This window comes from Carassius gibelio, chromosome A16 (assembly GCF_023724105.1).
Source record: "Carassius gibelio isolate Cgi1373 ecotype wild population from Czech Republic chromosome A16, carGib1.2-hapl.c, whole genome shotgun sequence".
NCBI lineage: Eukaryota > Metazoa > Chordata > Actinopteri > Cypriniformes > Cyprinidae > Carassius > Carassius gibelio.
Window position 1 is genome coordinate 14,169,497 of NC_068386.1, and position 6,864 is coordinate 14,176,360.

At 41.5% G+C, this 6,864-nt stretch overlaps 1 long non-coding RNA gene across 1 annotated transcript; it reads left to right on the forward strand.

Moving 5' to 3' along the window:
- The first annotated feature begins 318 nt into the window (after positions 1 to 318).
- On the forward strand, positions 319 to 1,327 carry LOC128030162 (uncharacterized). The gene is made up of 2 exons (XR_008187848.1): positions 319 to 687; positions 1,035 to 1,327. It is a non-coding gene; the product is annotated as an uncharacterized LOC128030162 (long non-coding RNA).
- The last annotated feature ends 5,537 nt before the right edge of the window (positions 1,328 to 6,864 follow it).

Here is a 6,864-nt window from a genome sequence, read left to right on the forward strand (position 1 = left end):
GAGTGTGGTCGTCGAGAATAGTCAGAGGGAATTATTCACCTATGCGCATACTTATTATATAAATATGTACATATTAAATACGGTAGAACAACCCCGTATTTTTGAGAAACCTCATAACTTGATTTTTAACAGTTTTAGATACATCTCCTAATAAATTAACTAAAGGAGAAATGGTTTCGTTGGAATCATTTTCCATTTATATTTTTCCAGCTGATGAACGATACAAACATTGACATCCAATCAGAATCCATCCTGCTATAACGAGCTCGAGGATTTAAAGCGGCAGACGCACTTGCGCTCAGAATAAACAGACGATATTGTTCTCTGGTGTGGACGCTAATATCGTTATCTTTATAGTTATCTTTATACTTATCGTTCTTGGTGTGAACGGGGCTTTAGTACACCCCAAAAGGAAATTTGCTCTTCCAAGCCTTTCAATGGGGGTAAGCAGGTCTTTATTCCATGTCTTCTGAACTGTTGACAACAAACACCCGCTTACCGCCATCGAAAGGCTTGGAAGAGCAAGGATAATTTTTAATGTAAGTCTGATTGGATTATTCTGAAAGAAGAAAGACAAATACACCTAGGAGATGGATGAATTTTCATTCTCGGTTGAACTAACACTTTAATGTTCCACAGAAGAAAAAAAAAAAGAAGAACGTTGTACAGGTTTGGAATGACATAAGGGTGAGTAAATTATGACAGATTTGTCTTTTTCTTTTTTCTTTTTTGGAGTGGACTGCCCCTTTAATAGATGAGATTAATGAATTAATGAACGAGATTTAAATGGTGTGCACTGCATTTTCATTTGAGCAGTCAGTGAGGCAAAGAGTGAGCTAGTTGAGTACATTTAGCATTTATTTGTTAATTAAAATGACGGTTAATTTCATATGGAAAATAGTATCATGTTTTATACATTTTCATTTGAATTGCCTGTGAAAAAATAACCTATACTGCTGCAACAGTGTCATACGTCCTTCAGTAGAAAGAAAAGGCATATCTATTTATGACTGTCCCATCCTCTTGCTCAGCAGGGTCTTGTGCCTGGACCACAGTATGGAGAGGGACAGCCTGGGGGAAGGACAGAGCTGACACCAAGCACTGCTGACTGCAGGAGGAGAGGGGCAGCAGAGCCGGAGGGCTGAGTGTGGAGAGCGTATACACCCTGACAAGTCAGGCAGATAGCAACTGAGTCAGACACATTGCTTGGCAACACCGTATTGTCTGTGTTATTCATTTTATACATACTTTTCTGCAAATAATTCAGGAATGTGTTTGTTTTTACAGACCTTTGAAATGTAGAATATTAATTAAAATAAGAACATCCGCCACTGGCTGATTCTTGACATAATGAGGCTACACAACTGAAAAAGTCTATGTATCACAGAATCACTTTGTATGAAGGACATTTAGAAGAATCAGAATCAGAATCAGAATGAGCTTTATTGCCAGGTATGTTTACACATACGAGGAATTTGTTTTCGTGACAGAAGCTCCACAGTACAACAGAATGACAGCGACAGAACATAAAACACATAATAAAAGAATAAAAAATACAAATATGTAGACAGTGAATGACAATATACAAATGACAATTGTAGGCAGGTATATTACAAAGTGAAGTTATGTATGTACATATATATTGTGTGCAAAATTTAAGTGTATACTATGTGTGTTAGATAAATAAAGTGTGTGTGTATATAAATATAAAGTGTAGTGTGTTCGCCATTATTGTCAGCTGTTCATAAGATGAATTGCCTGAGGGAAGAAACTGGTCCTGTGTCTGGTCGTTCTAGTGCTCAGTGCTCTGTAGCGTCGACCAGATGGCAACAGTTCAAAGAGGGAGTGTGCTGGATGTGAGGGGTCCAGAGTGATTTTGACAGCCCTTTTTCTCACTCTGGATAAGTACAGTTCTTGAATAGATGGGAGAGTTGAACCGATGATTCGCTCAGCAGTCCGGACTACTCTCTGTAGTCTTCTGAGGTCAGATTTAGAAGCTGAGCTGAACCAGACAGTTACTGAAGTGCAGAGGATGGATTCAATGATGGTGGAGTAGAACTGTTTCAGCAGCTCCTGTGGCAGGTTAAACTTCCTCAGCTGGCGGAGAAAGTACAACCTCTGCTGGGCCTTTTTTACGATGGAGTCAATGTGAATGTCCCACTTCAGGTCCTGAGAGATGGTGGTTCCCAGGAACCTGAATGACTCCACTGCAGTCACAGGGCTGTTCATGATGGTGAGTGGGGGGAGTGCAGGGGGGTTTCTCCTGAAGTCCACGATCATCTCCACTGTTTTGAGCGTGTTAAGCTCCAGGTTGTTGAGACTGCACCAGACAGCCAGCTCTTTTACCTCCTGTCTGTAAGCAGACTCGTCACCGTCCTGAATGAGGCCGATGAGTGTGGTGTCATCTGCAAACTTCAGGAGCTTGACAGAGGGGTCCTTAGATGTGCAATCGTTGGTGTACAGGGAGAAGAGCAGTGGGGAGAGAACGCAGCCCTGGGGAGCTCCGGTGCTGATTGTACGGGTGCTGGATGTGTATTTTCCCAGCCTCACTAGTTGCTGCCTGTCTGTCAGGAAGCTGTTGATCCACTGACAGACGGAGGTGGGCACGGAGAGCTGAGTTAGTTTGGGCAGGAGGAGGTTTGGGATGATCGTGTTAAAGGCCGAGCTGAAGTCCACAAACAGGATCCTCACATAAGTCCCCGGTCTGTCTAGGTGTTGCAGAACATAATGCAGTCCAATGTTTACTGCATCGTCCACAGACCTGTTTGCTCTGTAGGCAAACTGAAGAGGATCCAGCAAGGGCCCAGTGATGTCCTTCAGGTGGGCCAGCACCAGTTTTTCAAATGACTTCATGACTACAGACGTTAGAGCCACAGGCCTGTAGTCATTTAGTCCTGTAATTTTGGGTTTCTTAGGGATGGGGATGATGGTGGAACGTTTGAGGCATGAAGGGACTTCGCACAGCTCCAGCGATCTGTTGAAGATCTGTGTGAAGATGGGGGCCAGTTGGTCAGCACAGGATTTCAGACAGGCTGGTGTAACACAATCTGGGCCTGGTGCTTTTTTCCTTTTCTGCTTCCGGAAGACCTGGCGCACCGCATCCTCGCTGATCTGAATTGCAGGTGTGGGGTAGAGGGGGGATGCAGGAGGTGAGAATGGTGAGAGTGCTTGATTGGAGAGGTGTTCAGGATGGGTTGCAGGAGCTGTTAATGGTGTGAACAGTTGTTTGGAGAGGCATTCAGGGCTGGTTGCAGGAGTTGTGAAGGGTGTGAATGGTTTTGTGGGGAGGCGTTCAGGGCAGGTGATGGGTGTTCTTTCAAACCTGCAGTAAAACTCGTTCAGATCGTCTGCCAGTCGTTGATTCTCTACGGTGCTGGGGGGTGATGTCTTGTAATCGGTGATGTTCTTTAGACTTTTCCATACTGATGCGGAGTCGTTGGAAGTGAACTGAGTCCTTATTTTTTCAGAATAATTCCTCTTTGCCACTTTGATCTCCTTTTCCAATGTGTATTTAGCCTGTTTATACAAGACATTGTCCCCCTTCACGTAAGCATCTTCTTTGGCCTGACGGAGCTGTCTGAGTTTTGCAGTGAACCACGGTTTGTCATTATTGTAAATTAGTTGAGTCTTTGTAGGAATACACATATCCTCACAGAAACTGATATATGATGTTACGGTCTCTGTGAGTTCATCCAGATCAGTGGCAGCAGCTTCAAAAACACTCCAATCAGTGAGGTCAAAACAAGATTGTAAATCCTGCTCTGCTTCATTAGTCCATCTTTTTACAGTCCTTGATACAGGTTTAGCTGATTTTAGTTTCTGCCTGTAGGACGGTATTAGATGAACCAGAAGGTGATCAGAACGTCCCAAAGCTGCTCGTGGAACAGAATGAAATGCATCCTTTATTGTGGTGTAACAGTGATCCAATATATTACTGTCTCTTGTGGGACATGTAACATGCTGTCTGTATTTTGGCAGTTCACGGGACAGATTGGCTTTATTAAAGTCCCCGAGAATGATTAAAACAGAGTCCGGGTGTTGTTGTTCTGTCTCTGTGATCTGATCAGCGAGTTTCTGTAAAGCTGAGCTCACATGCGCTTGAGGATGGATGTAAACACTGACCAGAATGAACGAGTGAAACTCCCGCGGCGAATAGAACGGCTTGCAGTTAATGAAGAGTGTTTCAAGATTTGAGCAGCACGTCTTCTTTAACACAGTTACATCTGTACACCACCGTTCATTGATGTAAAAGCATGTTTAAGCACAGTTACTTCAAATTATGCAAAAAATATTGTAATACAGTAGTGTGTGGAATATGGGAAATAGGCCTTCATGATGAGGAATTAATTTGATAATTACACTACCATTCAAGAGTTTGGGGGAAATAATAAAAAAATGTTTCTTGAAGCACCAAATCAGCATATTATAGTGATCTCTGAAGGATCATGAGACACTGAACACAGAAGGCAAGCATCATGATGGAAATGCAGCTTGGTCATCACAGGAATACATTATATTTTACATCATATTCAACTTAGTGTATTTTTTTATCTGCTTTGGTGAACATTTGAGACTTCTAAAAACATGTAAAAATCATCTGATTCATAAATTCACTGTATCATAAATTCATCTGATTCATAGATTCATTCACAGTGAAAATTGCCATTTTATTCAAAAAGAGTTGTGGGATATTGTGATTAGTCTCATGTCTCATGAGTATTCAAAATCAAATGCAATTCAAGTTTTCTGATATACAGTACTGTAATATCTTTAAATAGTAAAATATTTTCTGAACAGCAGTGGCATGCACAGACCTCTGGAAGGGCAGGGGTGTTATGAGGGCAAAATAGGGCACTTTTTGCAGTGGTTGCACTGATGCGCCTACATTTTTTTCTAAGGTGCACCCAAATTTGATGACATCGCATTTAGCATCGCAGTTTTACAACTTCACTTTTTTTCTTTCTTTTTTTTTTATCGCTGTCCATATAGGCAGTATTGACTTGCAGCCTAAATGATTAACTAACAATCTGGTCAACATAAAGTTCTTATTTGTAACACAATTCTACAAGAAAGTTAACTTACTGAAAAAGAGTTGGTGCTTAAAGGGATACTCCACCCTAAAATGAAACGCCACTTCGTTTAATTAGCAAATGCATTTGCACTCATTTGTGCGCCCATGGGCGTGCTGGTCTAAAAAAATAGGTGTGTTTAGGCACATTGCTGGCTCATCGCTATTTTAAATGAGCTGAAAATAGACTGCGCCATAGACCAGCTCAAACCTGGTCTAAAATCCAAAGTCAATGGCGCAATATCTTTTTGTTATTTAAAGCGCGTGTTGGTAGAACATGCGCCACTGGACGGGTCCACAGTGTGCATTGACTTTGCTTATTACACACAGGGATGTGCATCACACCAACATGCCAAATATGAAAAACAAAATGATTACAGTGTAAACTAATATTATTGTGTAGGTTACATAAATATAAAAATGTAATAATTGATAGTCATTGCGTGTGTTAGAATTAGGCTACCTATTTGCAATTCAGCCTATTACTACTTATAATGATGAATGAAATTGGCTAGTTAATTGAACAATCGTGCCAATACACACACATATATATTAACTGACTCATTGCGCAGAGCTATTTGAAAGCCTGCACTGCTACTACATCCCACGCATTCTTCCCCTCGGGAAGCTTTGGTGGATTCCTGCTTGTCCCGTAGACTTTAACTTCGCACACAAGCATATGGGTTTCTTTGAGAAGCGTTCAGCTTTTCCATCATCAAATTCCACCATGTAAATAGCGATCCACCCTGTCGCGAGCAAATCTCGCTCTTAAAGGGAATGGGAGATGACACTCTTACGTCCAAAACGTCCAGCAACTGTTTGGTTATCCAGATTCTTCAAAATAGCTTCATTTTGTGTAAAGCACAAGAAATAAATTAATATACTGTAGGTTTGGGACTACATGTGAGTGAATAAACAATGACAGAAATTAAATTTTAGGGTGAACTAGCCCTGTAATTACAGTTGGCAACATGTTCAGTATTGTCCCTTTAAGACCTGCAAGCGTCTAATATACAGACATGCATCTGTTTCTTTCAGTTGTGTACTTTCATTTTAGACATAACCAACTGAGGCTATACATAAACCTTGTGTTTTGACAGTATTAACACAAGACATAACTTAGTTCAGCAATCAGGAACAGTTTGTGAAGTTTTTTGTTGTTTTTTTCTTGCGCATGCTTTTAGACTCCTCAGAAAAACTGCACAGAACAGCACTGTCACAACCACACCTGCTAAACTCCCAGGATCGGACACTTACGCCACACCCACTCGTCCCCAATCACCCGAATTCTAAACACCTGTGCATCATCACCAGCACCACATATAAAGCCACCAGTCACCATCACTCAGTGTCTGGTCTTGCACCGATCTCCTCACTTACCTGAACGACATTAATCTACCTACCTGATCTGCCTTCCCCTCTTCATCCTCATCGGAACTTCTACTACCATCGTCTGAGTCACCGTCTGCACCACCACTCACCTGAAGGAAAGTTGTGTTGTTTCTGTGTCCTCCACGTGTCAAGATTCACCTGTGTCTGAAACCTCTGATTCCCATTAAATACTGTTTCACTGAATCCTCTGTGTCCTCGTCTGTGTCTGACAAGCACACACATGAAACAATTAAATAACCAATAAGGCTTGAAAGCAAGAAAAAACGAAAAACTTTTGTGAATAAGGGCAGGGTGCATGTTATGTCAGGTATCCCTAGGTATGTGGCAGTATATGAATTCCGCTGCGCCAGAACTGCAGCTGATATTATAGAATATTATGAAGAATATTTCTTCAAAAGCAGATC